The 19,388-nt window shown below is 43.9% G+C and overlaps 1 long non-coding RNA gene across 1 annotated transcript in view; it reads right to left on the bottom strand.

The window, feature by feature from the left end:
- The window catches only part of LOC131759999 (uncharacterized), a 77,017-nt gene that overhangs the window by 53,462 nt on the left and 4,167 nt on the right, over window positions 1-19,388 (bottom strand). The window contains exon 2 of the long non-coding RNA XR_010841250.1: window positions 12,495-12,579. This is a non-coding gene — a long non-coding RNA (uncharacterized lncRNA). The remainder of the gene's footprint in view (window positions 1-12,494; window positions 12,580-19,388) is intronic.

Raw genomic sequence — 19,388 nt, 5'->3', positions numbered from 1 at the left:
ACGGCAGGAGGTGAGCGGTGGGCGAGCGAGCCAAGCTTCATCTGTATTTACAGCCGCTCCCCATCACCCACGTCACAGCCTGAGCTCCGCCTCCTGTCAGATCAGCAGCGGCATTAGATTCTCATAGGAGCGCGAACCCTACTGTGAACGGAGCATGCGAGGGATCCAGGCTGCGCGCTCCTTATGATGACCTGAGGTGGAGCTGAGGCGGTGATGCCGGCTCTGGGGAGAGGCTGCAGATACAGATCATCATCAGCAGAGAGGTCTGACTGCACAGAGACCACCATAAATCAACTGCTTGCAGACTCATGTCAAAACCCTATCCGTGGGCTTCCCTGGTGGCGCAGTGGTTGAGAATCCGCCTGCCGATGCAGGGGACACGGGTTCGTGCCCCGGTCCGGGAAGATCCCACGTGCCGCGGAGCGGCTGGGCCCGTGAGCCATGGCCGCTGAGCCTGCGCGTCCGGAGCCTGTGCTCTGCAACGGGAGAGGCCACGACAGTGAGAGGCCCACGTACTGGAAAAAAAAAAAAAAAACAACCCTATCCGTGAGTGGCAACTGAAGACAAGCTCAGGGCTCCCGCTGATGGTGCAGGATGGTGAGCTGTATAATTATTTCACTATATATTACAATGGAATAATAATGGAAATAAAGTGCACAATAAATGTAATGCACTTGAATCATCCAGACAGCATTCCCCACCCTCCCCACCCCTCATCCCTAGAAAAACTGTCTTCCACGAAACCGGTTCCTGGCGCCAGAAAGGTTGGGGACCACTGCGTTAGATGGTCATAAGAGCCACAGAAAAAAATAAAGCAGGTTAAGGGAGACTGGAAGAGCCAAGGTGTGGTGGCGGGCTGCTGTTTTTTAGGGCTGGTCTGATACTGAAGGTAGTGGAACAGAGAGCAATGCTAGTATATGGAAGAGTTTTCTGAACAGATCACAAGGCCCTGAGGCAGAAGAGAGGCTAATGTGTTTGAAGAATAGCAATGAGGCCATGGCAACTGGAGCAGAAAGAGATGAGGCAGAGTAGATACACTGAGAGGCAGTGAGGGGGAGATACAGGTCACAAAGAGCCGCAGTCAGTTTTGTCCAGTGAGACGGGAAGCGAATAGAGTGGGGGAGAGGAGTGGCCTAATGAGACCAATGCTCTAACAGCACCACCCTGGCCGCTGTGCTGAGAACAGATTGTAGGAGGGAAGTGCAGGAGTGGGAGGCTCCTGCAACAATCTAGGTGAGAGAAGAAGGCGGCTCAGACCAGAGAGGCAGTTGTGGACATAATAAAAAGTGGAAAATTGTGAATATCTCCTGATGGGAGGGCCTGTTGACAGATTGGGTATGGGAGGTGAGAAAAAGAGGGGTGACCAGATGATTCAAGGTTTAGGGCCTGAGTGCCAAGAAAAATGGAGTTGTCATTTATAGAGTTGGAAAAGACTGTTAGGAGGAAATTTAGGGTGAAAATCAGGGTTGGGTTTGGGACATTTGGTTTGAGATATCTATTAGATATCCAAGTGGAGATGTTGAACAGGCAATTGGAACAGGCATCTGGAGTTCAGCATAGACACAGAATTTCAAGGTCAAGTCCTGGGTTTTCCTTCCTCATCCTTTTAAGTCTCTCTCTAAGTAACCTTATCCATTTCCTTGGCTTTCAATACCCCCTATAGGCTTCATCAATTTTAACCCGTACAATCACACAGAACCCTATGTTACAGTTCCCTGAGCTTGGTTTTATGCCCTGCTGCCACCATCTTGAAATTCTTAATAATTTCTGGACAAAGGGACCTGCATTTTCACTTTGCACTGGGTTCTGCACATTAAGGAACCTGTCCTGCTCCCAAATGTGTTACTTCATTTTGGATTTCTCTTTTGAGCACTTTGTCTCATATGCCCAACTGTCTACTTGACATCTACACTTGGATAATGTAAAGAGATCTCAAAACTAACATTTCCAAAACTAAACTCTTAACCTTCTCTGATCTGCACTCATTCGTTCTTCCCCACCATTCCAATCAGAAACCAGAGAGCCGTACTTTCCTTTCTCTCCCCATTCTCCCTCCCCCATCCAACCCAAGTCAGAAGGATTGTACTTCAAAACTACGTCTCAAATTAATCCCCTTTTTTCTACTTCCACTGCTCCTAGCCTGGTCCAAGCAATGATCATTTCTTATCTGGACTACTGTAGAAACTCCCGGCTGGTGTCTCCACCTCACAAGTTTTGCCCCTTCTCCAACATGAAAAAATGGTTTATTTTTCACATAGCAGCCTAAGTAAGGGGTCTTTTGAAATAAACCACAATGTGATCACACCATGCCCCTGCTTCAACCTTCCAATGGCTCCCGTTGCATTAGAACAAAACCTAGGGGCTTCCCTGGTGGCCCAGTGGTTGAGAATCCGCCTGCCGATGCAGGGGACACGGGTTCGTGCCCCGGTCCGGGAAGATCCCACATGCCACGGAGCGGCTGGGCCCGTGAGCCATGGCCGCTGAGCCTGCGCGTCCGGAGCCTGTGCTCCGCAACGGGAGAGGCCACAACAGTGAGAGGCCCGTGTACAGCAAAAAAAAAAAAAAAAAAAAAAAAAAAGAACAAAACCTAAATCCTCCAAGCTGCTGCATGAACTGAGCTCTCACCACCTCATCGTCTCTCCTTTGCCCCATCCACCCCTCCTTCACCCCAGAAAATGGCACAGTGGCATTTCAGTTCCCAGTGCTCTGACCTCTCCTCTGCCTTAAGATGTATGTTTTGTCTGCCTAGAAACCAACAGCCCCCAACTCCCTCCAGCTTTTGTGGTGGGGTGGGAGGAGGGCGGTTGTTTGGTTTTTGTTTGTTTGTCTTTGCCTAACTCTTTTTTTTTTTTCTGATGATACTCATCACTTCATTAGCGCAGAACTGTGGTCTGGGAAAGGGGAGCCTGGGATGAACAGGACCAGCACCCATCCTCTGCGGATATGCCGGCCATCTCCAAATGCAACTGATCTCTTCATCTGCAGGACCACGCCCCCAAGAGGTGTTGGGACCATCCTTCAGCGGCAGGCAAAGGGGAGATATTATCCTCCGGCTCCTACCTCCCAGCGCTCAAAGGTTCAGCCCCGGGGATGTTAACTCGCCTGTATTTCTAGGCTGCATGTGGGCGTGGGGGCTGAGAAGCCTCCTGGTGGTTCCAACAGGGTGACACCAGAGCAGGGAGCCAGAGAATGAGGTACAGAACAGGGGCTGTATACCGTCAGGCTACACCTCCGTGAGATCGTTAGCGCCATGCAGAGGTACAACAACAGACAAGTGAAGCTGAGAAGATTCGAAGTGGAGGAAGAAAACCGAGACCTTTGCCCTGATCGACTCCAACCCCATCCAGGTTATCCTGTGTATTCATTCATCGGACAAATGATTTTCAAACACCTCCTAAGAGCCAACAGTATGCCAGTGACAGTGACGCAAAGAGGTATAAATAGACACCACTGGGCTTCCCTGGTGGCGCAGTGGTTGAGAGTCCGCCTGCCGATGCAAGGGACACGGGTTCGTGCCCCGGTCCGGGAAGATCCCACATGACGCAGAGTGGCTGGGCCCGTGAGCCATGGCCGCTGAGCCTGCACGTCCGGAGCCTGCGCTCCGCAATGGGAGAGGCCGCAACAGTGAGACCCCCCCCCCCAAAAAAAAAGACACCACTGCTGCCTTGGAGGTGCTCACATTCTACCGAGGTTGATGGATAAAAAAGAAGTATAGGATGAAAAAAAAAGGTAAAAATCACTGTAGTTATAAACTGTGACAAGTGTAGATAAGAAACAAACAAGGGGGAGAGACAGAGAGAGAGAGAGAGAGAGAGAGAGAGAGAGAGAGAAAACAGGACCAGTGGGCTGGAACTCATGGGAGGAGGGGACAATGGCATGAGATGATACAGGAGAGGTTGACAGGAGTCAAATCATGTAGGTCTTGCTAGTTTCTTCAAAGAAGCCTGTTTTTTGTTTTCCTTCAGAGTATTTATTTGAGTCTTTGTTTTTTGTCTGTCTACCTGACTAGACCAGAAGCCCCATGAAGTCAAGGACCAGACGCCCTTCTTGTTCTCCATGGTATACCTAGTGCCTAATCACAGTGCCTGGAGCCTGGCAGCCTTCAGCAAATAATAACTGTTGAATACAGGAATGAATGGATAGGAAAGCACTTGCTGTGGAGAGCAAGGGCTTAAAGCTCAACGGCATCAGGCTCTCATAATCAGGTTCAAGCATCTCCACAGCAAGGAACCAGAAATCCTACAAGGATGTTGACGGGAGTCTTCCTGGGCTGTGCTTGAGTGAGCAGGAAATGCTCCATTTTCTTATCTGATCAAGTCTTAACTGAATTAACACATCTTTATTTCTATTTAAAAGTTTCAATCAGCTTACACTGAAGCCCTAGGAGCCATATTATCGCTTTAAGAGCAGCTCCATAGCCTGGCTCTGATCCATTACGTTTCAGTAGTGTGATGTAAATTAATATTATTACTATGCGCTGCCTTGACAGCTGGTAAAACGGGGAAGTCCTCAAATGGCCTAACCACATGGTCCCCTCACCACTCTGCCCCCGCAAGCCAAATAGCCCTCCTTATCAAAGGAACCAAGTGCAATTCTTTTTTTATAAATTTATAAATTTATTTATTTTGGGCTGCATTGGGTCTTCGTTGCTATGTGCAGGCTTTCTCTAGTTGCGGCGAGCGGGTACTCTTCATTGCAGTGTGCCGCCTTCTCACTGCAGTGGCTTCTCTTGTTGCAGAGCACGGGCTCTAGCACGTGGGCTTCAGTAGCTGTGGTGCATGGGCTCAGTAGTTGTGGCACGAGGTCTCAGTAGTTGTGGCTCGCGGGCTCTAGAGCACAGGCTCAGTAGTTGTGGCTCACAGCTTAGTTGCTCTGCAGCATGTGGGATCTTCACGGACCAGGGCCGGGACCTGTGTCCCCTGCATTGGCAGTCACATTCTTAACCACTGCGCCACCTGCAATGCTTGCTTACTCCTGAGTAGCAGATTTCAATTCCCTGACAGCCCATGGAATTATTCAAACATGCCAGTCATATCCTCCCTAAGGAACCAAGGGGCAGCTCACTCTCTTGATACTACAACACTTGCCTCCTGCAGCCCCCAGGGAATTCACTCTTTTCCCGAACGCAGCCCCCATGTGGTACTGCACAGAGCAGTATCCCCTTCCTCTAGACTGTGAGTATACAGACTAATAAACGGCTGTCCGTCTCACCTGTCCAGTGTCAGGTGTCATGTGTTTGGCTATCCCCATAACCCCAGGGCATCCCTCCTTCCTCCACAGGGAGGGACTTAAATGTAAAATATGCTGGGACTTAAACGGAAAATCTTACAATGTGACATTGACATTGAATAGGAGATGATCAAAATAAGTAGTTTGGGCTTCCCTGGTGGCGCAGTGGTTGAGAGTCCACCTGCCGATTCAGGGGACGCGGGTTTGTGCCCCAGTCCGGGAAGATCCCACATGCCACGGAGCGGCTGGGCCCGTGAGCCATGGCCACTGAGCCTGTGCTCCGCAACGGGAGAGGCCACAACAGTGAGAGGCCTGCGTACCTCAAAAAAAAAAAAAAAAAAAAAAGCAAAATAAGTAGTTTAACCTTTAGACGGTATATTAGTTTGGTCCATCTTCAGGTATCAGAGACCAAACAGCATGGGTTTTTTTTTTTTGTTGGTTTTGCTTTGTTTTGTTTTTATTGGAGTATAATTGCTTTACAATGTTGTGTTAGTTTCTGCTGTACAATGAAGTGAATCAGCTATATGTATACCTATATCCCCTCCCTCTTGGACCTGCCTCCCACCCCCCCAAACAGCATGGTTTAAACAAGAGACGAGTTTCTTTCCCCACGCCAGTGTAGCAGCTCTCTTCCTCAAAGTCATCAGAGGCCCAGATCCTTCTATATTGGGGCTTCTCCACCCCTAGGGCATGGCCCTCATCTGTATGTTTCTTATGGTGGAATCAGTGCATTTTCTTGTTAGGATGTCCCACAAAAATAGCTGCAGATGCCCCCAACTCCGTGACTTAGGACCAGTCAGCTGAAAATCTGGAGGCTCCAACACACCTTAAACTTTTAAACCTGAAAGCAGTTGGGATACCCAGCCACTCAAATGGAGTCTAGCAGAGGGACAATACAGAATCTTGGTTAAGAACTAAAATTCTAAAGCTTAACAATTCTGGGATCAAATTCCAACTTTGCCACTCGTTGGCTGTGTAATCTTCAGCAAGGCACTGACCGCATTTTACCTTTCTGAATTTGTTCCTGCAAATGTAAACTGGAGTTAATAACAGAAAGCACCTCAAAGGGTTGTTTTAGAACATACGCCTAGCAAAGCGCAGGCACAGAGTGGGGATTCAATGAGCCGGCCGTCTGGTGCGTCCTTACCCCACCTGACCAAGGAATGAGCTCAAAATATTCAGGCTCAGGGGAAATTCTGACCTAGCATATGGCAATGAGACATACGTACACACTTAGACATTCTGAACGTGGGAAAGCTTATACAGGGCTATCTTACGTGACTACCTTAAAGAGAAGTGTTATGAGGATTAAATTAAATGAGTTAATATGTATTAAATGCTTAGCACAGGGTCTAGTACATAGTAAGCACCATGTCGGTATGAGCTATTACACTTATTATGATCATCATATCTATAAGAGGTCGGTATTACTTATTTCTCCTTGTAAAAGGCTATGGGCACTTAAATGTAAACTATTACAATGTGACGTTGTCTCCCTTCCCTGAGAGACTTTCTTTGTATGAGGTAACTGGCAGTTTCACTACCCCCATTTGTGCAGTTTTAGTGAAATTGGCAATTGCTAACATAGTAAAGAGGACATGTGCTACCATGCAGCTGTACAAGGAAACAGAATCACATTTTTTGAGCGTTCCTGAGGGCGCAGCACTTTTTTCAAAAGTTCCCTGTAGAATTTTCAGTACAAAACTAGGTGTGAACTGTGTGCCCTTTGGAAGGGAATGAGTTGGCCACTGCAGCGCTAAGATTGGTATTGTTCAGAGAATGAAATTCCTGTTCACTGATGTTGTTTTGGGTTGGGCTGACCTTATGAACTGGATTTCTTTTCAGATGGGTGTATTTTTCCTTATTGCAAATTTCCTTCAATTCATCAGCAGAAATTCTAGCCACTTTGCTGGGAGCTTGTGACCCTGGTTTGGACGGCTTATGTACTCGCCTTTCAACAAATGTGGATTTTTTTTTTTTTTTTTTTTGCAGTTCCTGCTTGGCACTTCCCGCTTTCCCTCTGGGACGCCATCTTTAGCCTTCTGTCACCATTCTCTGGTTTCATCCCCTGTGAATCACTTCCTTTGGGTCACTTGAGTTTTTCTCCTGTAGGAGAGTCTAATCTTTTTCAACAACTAAGTTAAAAAAGAATTTCCGTTCCTAGACTCCTGCTTTACCATTCATTCACTGATTCCTGAGCTTCATGGCTTAGTTGCAATTCATATATCCATTGACATATTTATCCATACCATAGGTGTGGCCACGTTACTCAAAGGGGCATTGTCTTTTCTAACACAATCCATGTCATACTGTGGCAGTCCTAAGTCCTATCAAGGTTTGTTGCCTGAGAGAACTCATTTTCTCTGAATTTTCCTACCCACAAATGTTTATTTTACTCATTTATCTACAACTTATCTTCTTGCCAGAAGAATTTAAGGCTGCTTATAAAAATGCAAACACTAGAGGAAGATCAAATAAATTGGAAATAAGAAACATGAGGGAAAGCAAAGGTATAGAAGTAAGATGCAAGTTGTGGAGCCCTTGTGACAGATGGGACAAAAGTTGGCTCAGAGCCTCCCGGTAATCAACGCAAGAGAGAAAAATGATGGATTACAAAATGCACAGGGTCCCTGAAGGATAAATACACCAGTTGCATAAGCAGAGCATAATCGTTCTAAATTGACAGTGTCATGGACCCTTCCAAAGAAATTCAGTGAACAATATCCTAGTAACATCTTTCTCAAAACACAGTGAAGGATTGCCTGGGCCCTCCTTAACAATACCAAAGCCCAAGATAGCAGAAGTATTTCTACCTGAGGCTACAAAACTGGGCTAAACTCCTCTGACAATACCTAGAGATGAAGGCTGGATGGAATGACCTCCAGGAGGCCTCAGAGAAGAAAAATGAAAAAAGTGCCTGGTGGGCTTCCCTGGTGGCGCAATGGTTGAGAGTCCGCCTGCCGATGCAGGGGACACGGGTTCGTGCCCTGGTCCTGGAGGATCCCGCATGGCGCGGAGCGGCTGGGCCCGCTGAGCCTGCGCATCCGTAGCCTGTGCTCCGCAATGGGAGAGGCCACAACAGTGAGAGGCCCGCGTACCTCTCCGAGGGATCCCAGCTCGCCCAAGAACCGCCAAGAGTCGAGAGTCGCTGCAACACGCAAGAGGTTTATTAGGAGCCGGTGCACCGGGGTTCCTTGGTCCTCATGCAGGAGGCCAAAGAGGAACCCCCCCCAAGCGGGATCACATACATTTTATAGCTTTCATTTTTCAGTATGCAAAGTGTGGATATATCAAGGGTTTTTTTCTCATTGGTTTGTTTGTTCCGGACCGGAGTGGGGACTTGGCTCTAGTTCCTTGATTGGTTAGCTGTCGGATGCCTACTTTACATTTTCGTGTTTTTGTGGTGGGGGGTTGAGTCACATGAGTTATGGTTGGCTGGGGCGACCTTTAAACTCTTTGGCTTAATCATTCTTATCCCCCCGCCATACTTGTTTGCTCGCAGTCTTATCCCCCGCCATACTTGTTTGCTCGCGGTTAGGGCATGTCTCAGGCATGTCCTGTTTTCCAGGCCTTTGTTGTTTGCTCGGAACGGTTTCTGCCCAGGGGGGTAGGGGTGTAAGTATAGTTAAGGTCCTACACCGCAAAAAAAAAAAAGTGCCTGGTGACAGCCCTTGGACTTCTGGGGCACTGTAAAATGCCAAAGACCACTCAGGAGCTAAGGATTTGATCTAATCTACTGTTTGGGGCTGTGATGACCACAGAACCTGTTTGTTTCATTAAACCCAGTGATCTGAATTCCACAGCCAACCCTTACCCCCGTCCTTGGCTTTGTTGGGCCCTTTTGTCCCCCAAGAAGAAAAATGGAAAAGGAGGAGGTCAGAGTCTTAAGAAAGGCTGGGAGGCAGCCCCAGGCAGGGATGCAAAAGAGGGCCTCACCCACATAGGGCCGGAAGAACTTCAGTGGGTTCTTTGGCCCCATACTGACTTTCTTTATTGACTTTTAGTTTATATGAAATTCAGTTGAATCCATTGTGCATGCTGACACTGCCTAGCACAGATGGCAGTATTAGCTGTGGAATTTGCTTTATGCACTATCAAAGTTTGCATAACATCTTTTTTACTAAAAATGAGGTAGCTCTTTCCTATCAGGGCCCTTCAGTTTCAATCTCATGATATAACCCAGGAGATGGACAAATTATTTCCAACTGGAAAAAAAAGTTTTTGAATTTATGTCAATAAAACTCAGCTTTTGTGGTCATTTCTTCATTGTTGTTGGTGTGAAATTATAAAGTGTTTTCACTCTGAACCTCAAAGAAATCAGCATGTAATTTTCACATGAATTTTCATAATTGTCCTGTGGCGTGTACAAGGGGGATCCACATTAATCCAAGAAAGCGACGCCCATATGTTTCTGTACATTAGGAGAGGATGGAGAAGGGGAGAGGGTAGGGGCAAGAATGAAAACTTAGAAACAGTGACAAATAATCATCAAAACTGAAAATCCCTCAAAATGAAGGATAATAATAGCTTTCTCTGAATCACCATTCAATCTGCACAGAATATCATCACCAACAGGAATCCTGCATTTACCAAAAAAAGGAAAGAGAAGCATTTTTTTCTAACTTCTTTTTTATAGATTAATGGCTAACTTAACCTCCAGTATGGTAATTCAACATAATCTAGAGTTGATACAAATGCTCCTGTATAGGCTAAGGTTCACTAGTAAATTTAACTTTTTTTTTTTTTTTTGATGAAAAGATTTTTTTAAAGTATGTGTTACCAAATTTAGAAATTGAAAATAAAATTTTAAGACTTTCAAAACTATATGTCACTAAAAATAACATTGACCCTTGATATTTGTCTGAGGAATCTCTGGAGAGAAAAAGATTTCATCCCTTGAAGATAAATGGGGCCAACTCATCTGCAGTCTTTGGTTTAATTAGCTAAACCCTTCCAGATGGAGACCATTCAAAGCAAAGGAATATTTCTGAGCCCCCTGGAATTGTTAATAAGCATAACAATATGTTACATGTAAAAGAAAATATGTGTCTTTTATCTTTGCCTTTAAAAGGCAAACGAGGAAGTACTTGGTAGCATTACGATTTTCAATTTAATTATTGAAAATGAAATGTTCTAATTTTATTCAATGTTGAACAAACAAACATTGTTTGCTTTTCTCCTGTGCTAAGCACTGGGGAGGGAGAAATAAGACAAGACTCCTGTCATTATGGAATCTATAATTTAACTAGAGGTCGCATTCTCAGTGCCCGGCACATAGTAGGGGCAGGGTAACTCTTTGTTAAGTAAATGAGTGAGTGACTGATACGACACTTGAATAAGGAATTGCATTAATAAAAGTCTGAACAAATTACTGTGGTCGGAAGGGAGCATAGGGGCCTCAAGTTGTCAGAGAGGCTTCACAAAGAAATTTGTCAGGTAGGAGCACAAAAGACTTCGAGGCACAGAAAACAGCATGCGTAAAGACATGCACAAAAGACAGAGTAAGGTGTACTTAGGCAACAGCCAGTGATTTGGTGTGCCTGGAGTGTAATGTGTATATAGAATGTGCCTGGAAGACAGTGAGACCAGTGAGATGGGTTGGGCCTCATTTGAAGAGGACCCTGAAAGCCTACGTTTGGACTTGATCCTTTAGCATGTGTTGGCATTTTAGAAAGATGGCAAGAGACACAGTACAGAGCGTTCATGGAAGGGGAAAAGGAAGTAATAGGTAACGAACAGTTAAGTGCCCTGTTTGCGACTAGCACTAGGATAGATCCTCTACATATTTACATTAAATCTCATCCAATCCTTGCAACACTCCCAGTAGGTATATAATATTGTCCTCCAGTATCCAAGGGGGGAAACTCAGAGAGGTTAAGCGACTTTCCCCAGATCACACAGCTAATAAAAGATGGGACTAGGATTTGAAACCAGGGTCCTAAAAATCCTGTTAGAGAATAAAAATACCACTGCACTCAAACAAGTTAGCAAAAATATACAGTGGAAGTTTGGAGAAAGTTAGTGAATATGAAGAAAGACACACATGCAAGATACAAGAAAAGCATGACTATACAAAAGGATATTTACAGTAAGGCAGATACAACACAGGAAGTGGGAAGATAATCATAGAAAAACCACAACATGTGTTTTTAAAATGCAAAGCCCCAGGGAGGAGAAAGAGAACGATACAATAATGCCATTCACTCTGGCATCCTGTGCATTTGGTTTTGCTCTTTACTCTTCTTTTTTTTTCTTTTTTAACTTTAAACAATTTGTTATGAGAGTAACAAAGATACAGCTCATGATCTTGCAACTCTAATGCCCTAAATCAGAAACAGATGGTGCCTAGTGTACCCTGTTTCCTAGAAACTGCAGAATTTTGAGGACAACACCCTCTATGCACTGCACCACTGATTTCAGTTCCTTCACAGATACTAATACATGGCTAAATAATGTGGTTGCTGGGCATTGTATTGGAACATCTATTTTCCTTGCTCCAGAATCTTTTGGAAGGATAAAACTTCTCTCCATATTTATTGTATTTTTCTTTCTGATTTCCAAAGTAATTCATTTTTATTGTTAAAAATTTTGAAAATATTGAACAAGGAAGAAAATTTAAATCCCCCGTCCTTCCACCCAGCAATAACCAATGACCCCTGTTAAAATTTTGATGATAGTCTTCTAGTCTTTTTCCTACACATGCACACACACGTGCATACACACACACACTTTATTGAAAATAGGATGTATAGAAACTCTTTTTTAATATGTTTTGTGCACTGAATTTATCATTAGCATTTTTCCATATCACCAAATATTTATGATGACTGCTAGTATTCTATCATATTGCATACATTAATTTATATAAATTTATCTTTTTCATTCAACAAACTCAATTCATTGAACACCTATTATGTGTCAGAACTGTTCTTGGCACTAGGTGCATTGTGGTGAGTGAAACAGGCAACGTCGCTGACCTCATGAAGTCTACAGTCCTATTATTGACATCTAGCTTGAAAAGTTTTATTGTTAAAAAATAGCATGGGGCTTCCCTGGTGGCGCAGTGGTTGAGAGTCCGCCTGCCGATGCGGGGGACACGGGTTCGTGCCCCGGTCCGGGAGGATCCCACATGCCGCAGAGCGGCTGGGCCCGTGAGCCATGGCCGCTGAGCCTGCGCGTCCGGAGCTTGTGCTCCGCAACGGGAGAGGCCACAACAGTGAGAGGCCCGCGTACCGCAACAAATAATAGCATGGTGAGGGAATTACCTGGCAGTCCAGTGGTTAGGATTCCGCGCTTTCACTGCCGAGGGCCCAGGTTCAATCCCTGGTCGGAGAACTAAGATCCTGCAAGCTGCGAGGGGTGGCCAAAAAAAAAAAAAAAAAAAAAAAAGCATGATGAAACCTGGCAAACGCTACCTCCGCTATGTGATTAACATCATTGGTGAAAATTATGTAGACAGCTGGGACCCCTGATATGATGTAACAAGAATGGCACCTTAACTCTGTGGTCTTCCTCCCAGGAACCAATAACATCAGTCTATTCATGATTTTTTTAAAAAATCCAACCAACCCAAATCAAGAGACATTCTACAAAACACCTGACCAGAGCTCCTCAAGACTATCAAGGTCATCAGAAATAAGGAAAATCTGAGAATCTCTCCCCAGCTTAAAGAACCTAGGGAGACATGACAACTAAATGTAATGTGGTGTTCTGGATCGAATCCTGGAACAGAAAAAAAGACATTAGGTAAAAGTAGGGAAATACGATTAAAGTATGGATTTTAGTTAATAATAATGTATCAATACTAGTTCATTAGTTATGATAAACATATCCTACTAATATAAGTTGTTAATAGTAAGGGAAATGGGGAGGGAGGGTAGATGGAGTATATGGAACTCTTTGCACTATCTTTGGAACTTCTCTATAAGTCTGAAGCTATCCTAAAATTAAAAGTTTATTAAAAAAAAAAAAAAAAAGAACTTTGTGACAGTCATTCTTGTATCTTGAAGCACATCTCTGATTGTTTCCTTAGGATAAAGTGCCCAGAGTGAAATTGCCAAGTCAAAATGTACAGATATTTTTATTTACCAGAGATTATTCTTTTAAAATTATTCTTTTTATATATAGATGTTTTGCTGACTTCTTGAACATGTTTTAGCCTTATTTTTTTTTTTTTTTTTTTTTTTTGCGGTATGTGGGCCTCTCACTGTTGCGGCCTCTCCCGTTGCGGAGCATAGGCTCCAGACGCGCAGGCCTAGCGGCCATGGCTCACGGGCTTAGTTGCTCCGCGGCATGTGGGATCTTCCCGGACCAGGGCACGAACCCGTGTCTCCTACATCGGCAGGTGGATTCTCAACCACTGCGCCACCAGGGAAGCCCCGTGCCTTATGTCTTTATTTCAGCTTTTTCCCACGTGCAGACTTCTGAAGCTGGAAGAAAACCAAAGGGATCATGAAACCTAACTGCCCTGTTTTACAGATGAGTAAACTGAAGCCCAGAGAACTGAAGCGACTTGCCCAAGGTCAAGTGGCTACTGAACAGTGGGAAGTAGAGGGACTTCCCTGGTGGTCCAGTGGTTAAGACTTCACCCTTCCAATGCAGAGGGTGTGGACTCGATCCCTGGTTGGAGAACTAAGATCCCACATGCTGCAGGGTGCAGCCAAAAAATGAGAGGGAAAAAAAAACAACAGTGGGAAGTAGAACCCATATCCCTGTGGACTCTAATCTGTGCTAGGCTGTCCCTGGGTGTGTCTAAATGAAATAAAATTTTCTGACTCATGGTGGAATTAGCAATCAACACTCAGACCTGTGTCTATTTTTTGTAAGTAAATGTAAGTGTTTGCTTCCTTTGTCTTGGACGTGGTTGCTAGCAGCTAAAAGGATTTTTAAGTAAATTTAAAGAATGGATTCAGACACAACTAATAGAACTGCTTGACTAAATTCTTGGGTATATCAGTTTTCCTTTCTGAGCTATTGCTTCCCTATCGGAAAAATTCGAATTCCAACAGCTACTTCTTAGCCTCTGACAGAGACCTTGTAGAAATTAAGTAGCTAAATGCGGATATATCTGCAGAAGCCTTTGAAATGTCATTTGAGGAAAAGGCAGTTGAATGAGAACAAAGGGCACATTTTCTGTTAAGTGGTCTGTCATATCCCAAGAAAGTTCATTTCCTTGCCTGTATAGTCTCTAGACAAGGAAAAATCCCAGACTTGGCATTGGTAAGGAAGAAGAGGGCGATGGAAAGGAAGGGAAAGAATTGTTAAGACTCCTTGGCTGGAGTTCAGAAACAAATAGTTCCCGAGCCTGGCATTGTCAGGGGCCAGCGTCAGGACCAGCCCAAGAAGGCAGACAAGGAACACTGGTGTTCCTGACTTGGCTCTGCACACCGTTACTCAACAGAAACTGATGCATAAGCAGGATCCTAGAGGATGCAAGAGGAGTATAAACAATCACTGGGTGCGGGCCTGTGGTTGCCTACAGAAGCTTTGCCAGGCCCAAGATTATAGTCGTACATTCTTATTTAATTTCCAGACATTTTTGCAGGATTTGGGCGATGACAAAAGCAAGCTAAAACGAAACTAAAGTCTGAGATTTAGAAAAGCATTGGCCTCTGACCTCAAACTGGAGCCTCTAATCAAAGTCCTAACACTTGCTAGGTCAGTGAGCATCCTTGCTTTGCGATATGGAAATGATCTATTTGCCTATAAACATCTGTCAGCACCTGCACCAAATTGAAACTTGGCAGACAAAATGAGGAAGGGGTAATACTTCTTAAAACTCTATTTTTATGGTTTGAAGCTTTTTACTCTTTGAAGGTATAGAACAGGAGAAAGAGTTAGAGAACTCACAGGAGGAGATGAAAGGAGAAAAGAATTAAACAGATGGCAAAATCTCCCAATTGTTATTAATTGCCATCATTGTTTTGCTGAGGAAGATGCAAAGACATTACCCATGACCAAAGAAGTGACAGCCCTGAGGTTTCAAGGACAGAATGAGAATGGAGCATTTGAAGTGGATTTGATGTTGCAAGAATCTAGATTCAAATCAGAATATATACTTAAAAACCTGAATCGCTAGATTAATTGTATTGTGTACTTTTACATGAAAAAGCAGCTCTGGGTTTTGTGTACATGCAAGTAAAACTGTTTACTGGATCAGCTATTTTTTTTTAATTTATACATTTATTTATTTAGTTTTGCTGCATTGGGACTTCGTTGCCACGCGTGGGCTTTCTCTAGTTGCTGAGAGCGTGGGCTACTCTTCGTTGCGGTGCGCGGGCTTCTCATTGTGATGGCTTCTTTTGTTGCGGAACACGGGGGCTCTACAGCACAGTCTCAGTAGTTGTGGCGCACGGGCTTAGTTGCTCCATGGCATGGAGGATCTTCCTGGCCCAGGGCTCGAACCCGTGTCCCCTGCAGGTGGATTCTTAACCACTGCACCACCAGGGAAGCCCCTGGATCAGCTTTGATTTTGGTCTTTAAGCTCAATATTAATTATATTTTATTGAGATGACTTAACTGTCCCTGTTAAGCCTGCCTACACATCTGGTTCCTTGCTGATACCTCCAATTCCACCATTAGAGTTCCACTTCTTTGAATTAGATGGTAAATTGATTACTTATCACATGTTAATTCCAGTCAACTGATAGCAGCTGTCTGAATCACTGTGTTGAAAGGATATTGAGGTAGGAAAGGACTCCCACAACTGATTAGCAAGATGAGCAAGAGAGGAAAGAGTGACAATGCTCTGTGGGTTAAGGGAATGTGTGTTGCAGTACCCATACCTCGGGGAAGGGCAATTTATTAAGCTTTTCTATCACTGGCATCTCAGCGTGAATTCATCTCAGATCATTTCCAATGCTGGTTTCAATAGGTATAGCACATATAGAAGCAAAATTCAGGATATATGGTTCAAGCAAGGGCTTTCTTTTCTGATTTTGTGAATTAAGTACATGCAAGCTCTTACAAAGATATAAAAATAACATTTAAGTAAGCATGTAATGAATCACAACATACTGAAATTTATGGGAAATATTATAGGAAAGGTGAAAAAAATCCAAGGCATATGGTCCCCACAGATGAGTCCAAAGCACAAGAAAATCAGGTCTGAGTGGGAACCCTGGGCTTTCAGGGGCCATCAGAGGACCCTGCTTTCTGAAGTCATGGTGGTTTTCTAAGCCGGTAGAAAGAATCATGAAAAGGGAAGTGAAATGTCACCAACACACTTTGCTTATTCCACAGTTTTGCTTTTTAAAGAAACTTCTCCTGATGGGCTCTGCTCTGGGGGTTTCCTAGGGAGAATTTCAAAATTCTAGACAGAATGTTAGGGCAATTATTAAGAACCTACAATGTCATCCTGGTTTCCCCATGAGTTACCAACCCTACAGTGATGTCTTCTCTGTTTCAACAAGGCCCACGCATATTAAGGTTCTCTATACTGGGGTCGGATCAACCTTTCAAAAAAATCTTTTGAGCTAATTACAAAGTTTGGTTTGCGATCCAATAAAATTCTTATAGCAAATCTAGAACAAGAATGTCTAATAGAGTACTTTAAGCACTGAGTTGTAAGGAAAGACATTTAAGTAAATCTAAACTCTTCAGTAAGAAAGGAAAAGCTCTCGCAAAAGGTCCCCAGCCTCATGGGCTTCCCTGGTGGCGCAGTGGTTGAGAGTCCGCCTGCCGATGCAGGGGACACGGGTTCGTGCCCCGGTCCGGGAGGATCCCACGTGCCGCGGAGCGGCTGGGCCCGTGAGCCGTGGCCGCTGAGCCTGCGCGTCCGGAGCCTGTGCCCCGCAACGGGAGAGGCCACGACAATGAGAGGCCCGCGTACCGCAAGAAAAATATAAAATAAATAAATAAATAATTAAGAAAGAAAGGTCCCCAGCCTTCTAAAAACCGCTCCTCATCCCAGTTCTCTCCATGCTTCCAGGACTTTTTGCCTGGAATGCTCTTTCTCCTTTTGATACATATCTCTTTTATATTAATTAACATATTTTACTGTTATCTGTATTTCCCCTTTGTCTCTCTGGTAAACTGGCAGAGTCCCAAAAGCAGAGAGTGTGAAAGTTTTATTCTGTCCACAGATACTACTTCATGAACACTGAGGAAGTGCTGGTCACAGTGCTAGGCACCAGTGATACAACAGAAAACGAGGCAGATGAGACCCCTTACTGCACAGAGCCTATGTCCTGAGGGATCTTCCTAACCCCAGTGACTAGCACATGGCAGGCGTGCGATCAAGACTCTGCAAAGAATAAATGAAGAATAAATGAAGCTCTTGCCAGGAGTTTGGAATTTAGTCACTATGATTAACACAGCAACGCAGAGGTGAATGGCAATTAAAAAAAAAAAAAAAGAACAGAAATAGAAAATCTCAAGTCATTTGCATTGTGGCTATATCCCAAGTCATTTCTGCTATCACTAACAGCTCTTATTGAAAGTAACTGTCCAAACAGCAGGAAACCACATTCCTAGAACCCAAGTCGATTTCGTAAAAAATATTCAATGTGAAGTAATGCTAATTTCAATTAAAGAAATGATTACCTAAAAATTAACTAAGATCCTTCTAAATGTAAGACTATGACTGCTTACAATACTCCCTGAATTCACCATGTCTAGAACATGGACATGAAGGTCAAAGAAGGCTTTGCAGTCAGGGAAACGCTAAGCAGTGATCGATTTTTTTCAACTTTAGACTCTTTTGCTAATAAAATGCAGTAATCTTAGTGAATTTTCCCGTATACCTCAGTAAACCCGAACAGGCTTCTGTACAAACACGGAGTCCCCACACTCGCCAAAACAAAATGAAAACTCTGGGTATGTTTTAACATACGGGGAAGATGACAACAAAGCAGTGTTTCCCCAACGTCTTCCCACAGAACAATGGTCCAATGAGTTGTTCCTTGGAAAGAGCATAGAGTCTGGGAAACACACCACACATAAGGCCCAATGGAGCTTAACAAAGCACACCATCCTATTAATGTCTCTGAAAAGTTCTGCAGGAAAGAAATATGTTGAATTTCATTTACCATCATTTCCCATGCTTATTTCAACCACTGATCTCTTCTTTCAAGGAACGGCTATTCAGTTAGTTTAGGAAAATCTGCTTTAAAGTTCCATTTACGATACTCTTCACTTATACTTAGTGGTGATCTAGCAAACCAAGACACTCTCAAGGCAAACCAAGACAATAATGCTAAGCAATAAAAATATATTTCCTATGAAAGTATCTGCAAATGAAACTTGCTGCACAAACAATAATCTCGGTAACATTCTGCATTATGTTTCTAAGTGAAGTCACCCCCCCCAACCACTAGATGGCAATATAATTCCACTTATGTTACAACCACACCGCGCCAGTATATTAACAGGTCTAAGGGTAATTGAGTGTTCTAAGAATGTATATGAGCATTTATTCAACTTTAGTCACTCTGTCAAACACTGATTAGGAAACTTTAAGGTCTGAGACCTCTGATGGATGTTGAAAATAAGAGGAGGAATGAGACAGCTAATGGTCAAAAACTTAATTCCTGGATTCCTGGGAAACGAAGATGCCCCATCAATTTACCAACCACTTTTTCTGGGAAAAAAAAAAAAAAAAGAAAGAAAGAAGATGCCCCATCAATTTACCATTTTTTGGAAAAAAAAAAAAAGAAAGAAAGGAAGAAAGAAACATGACTCCATTAGGCATATTGATTGCGTGACACGTTCTTGCTTTTTTATCTTAAACATTTTATTAATTTTTCATAGTTAAGCCATTTATTATGTAACAAAATTTTTAATCTTTTATTTTTATTTATTTATTTATTTATTTATTTATTTATTTTGCGGTACGCGGGCCTCTCCCAGTTGTGGCCTCTCCCGTTGAGGAGCACAGGCTCCGGACGCGCAGGCTCAGCGGCCATGGCTCACGGGCCCAGCCGCTCCGCGGCACGTGGGATCTTCCCGGACCGGGGCACGAACCCGTGTCCCCTGCATCGGCAGGCAGATCCCCAACCACTGCGCCACCAGGGAAGCCCTAATCTTTTTTTAATACATAAAAAAAAAATTTAAGTATACATCACAGAAGTGAGAAAATGTAGTGTATGGAAATCACTGTGATAGACAAGTACCTAAGAAATTATCACAGTCTGAACTAAGTGGCACAAAGGTCACAGGTT

The sequence above is a fragment of the Kogia breviceps genome, chromosome 7 (genome assembly GCF_026419965.1).
Source record: "Kogia breviceps isolate mKogBre1 chromosome 7, mKogBre1 haplotype 1, whole genome shotgun sequence".
Classification (NCBI taxonomy): domain Eukaryota; kingdom Metazoa; phylum Chordata; class Mammalia; order Artiodactyla; family Physeteridae; genus Kogia; species Kogia breviceps.
The sequence above is the reverse complement of the archived record's forward strand: the minus strand, read 5'-3'. Positions and strand labels throughout refer to the sequence as shown.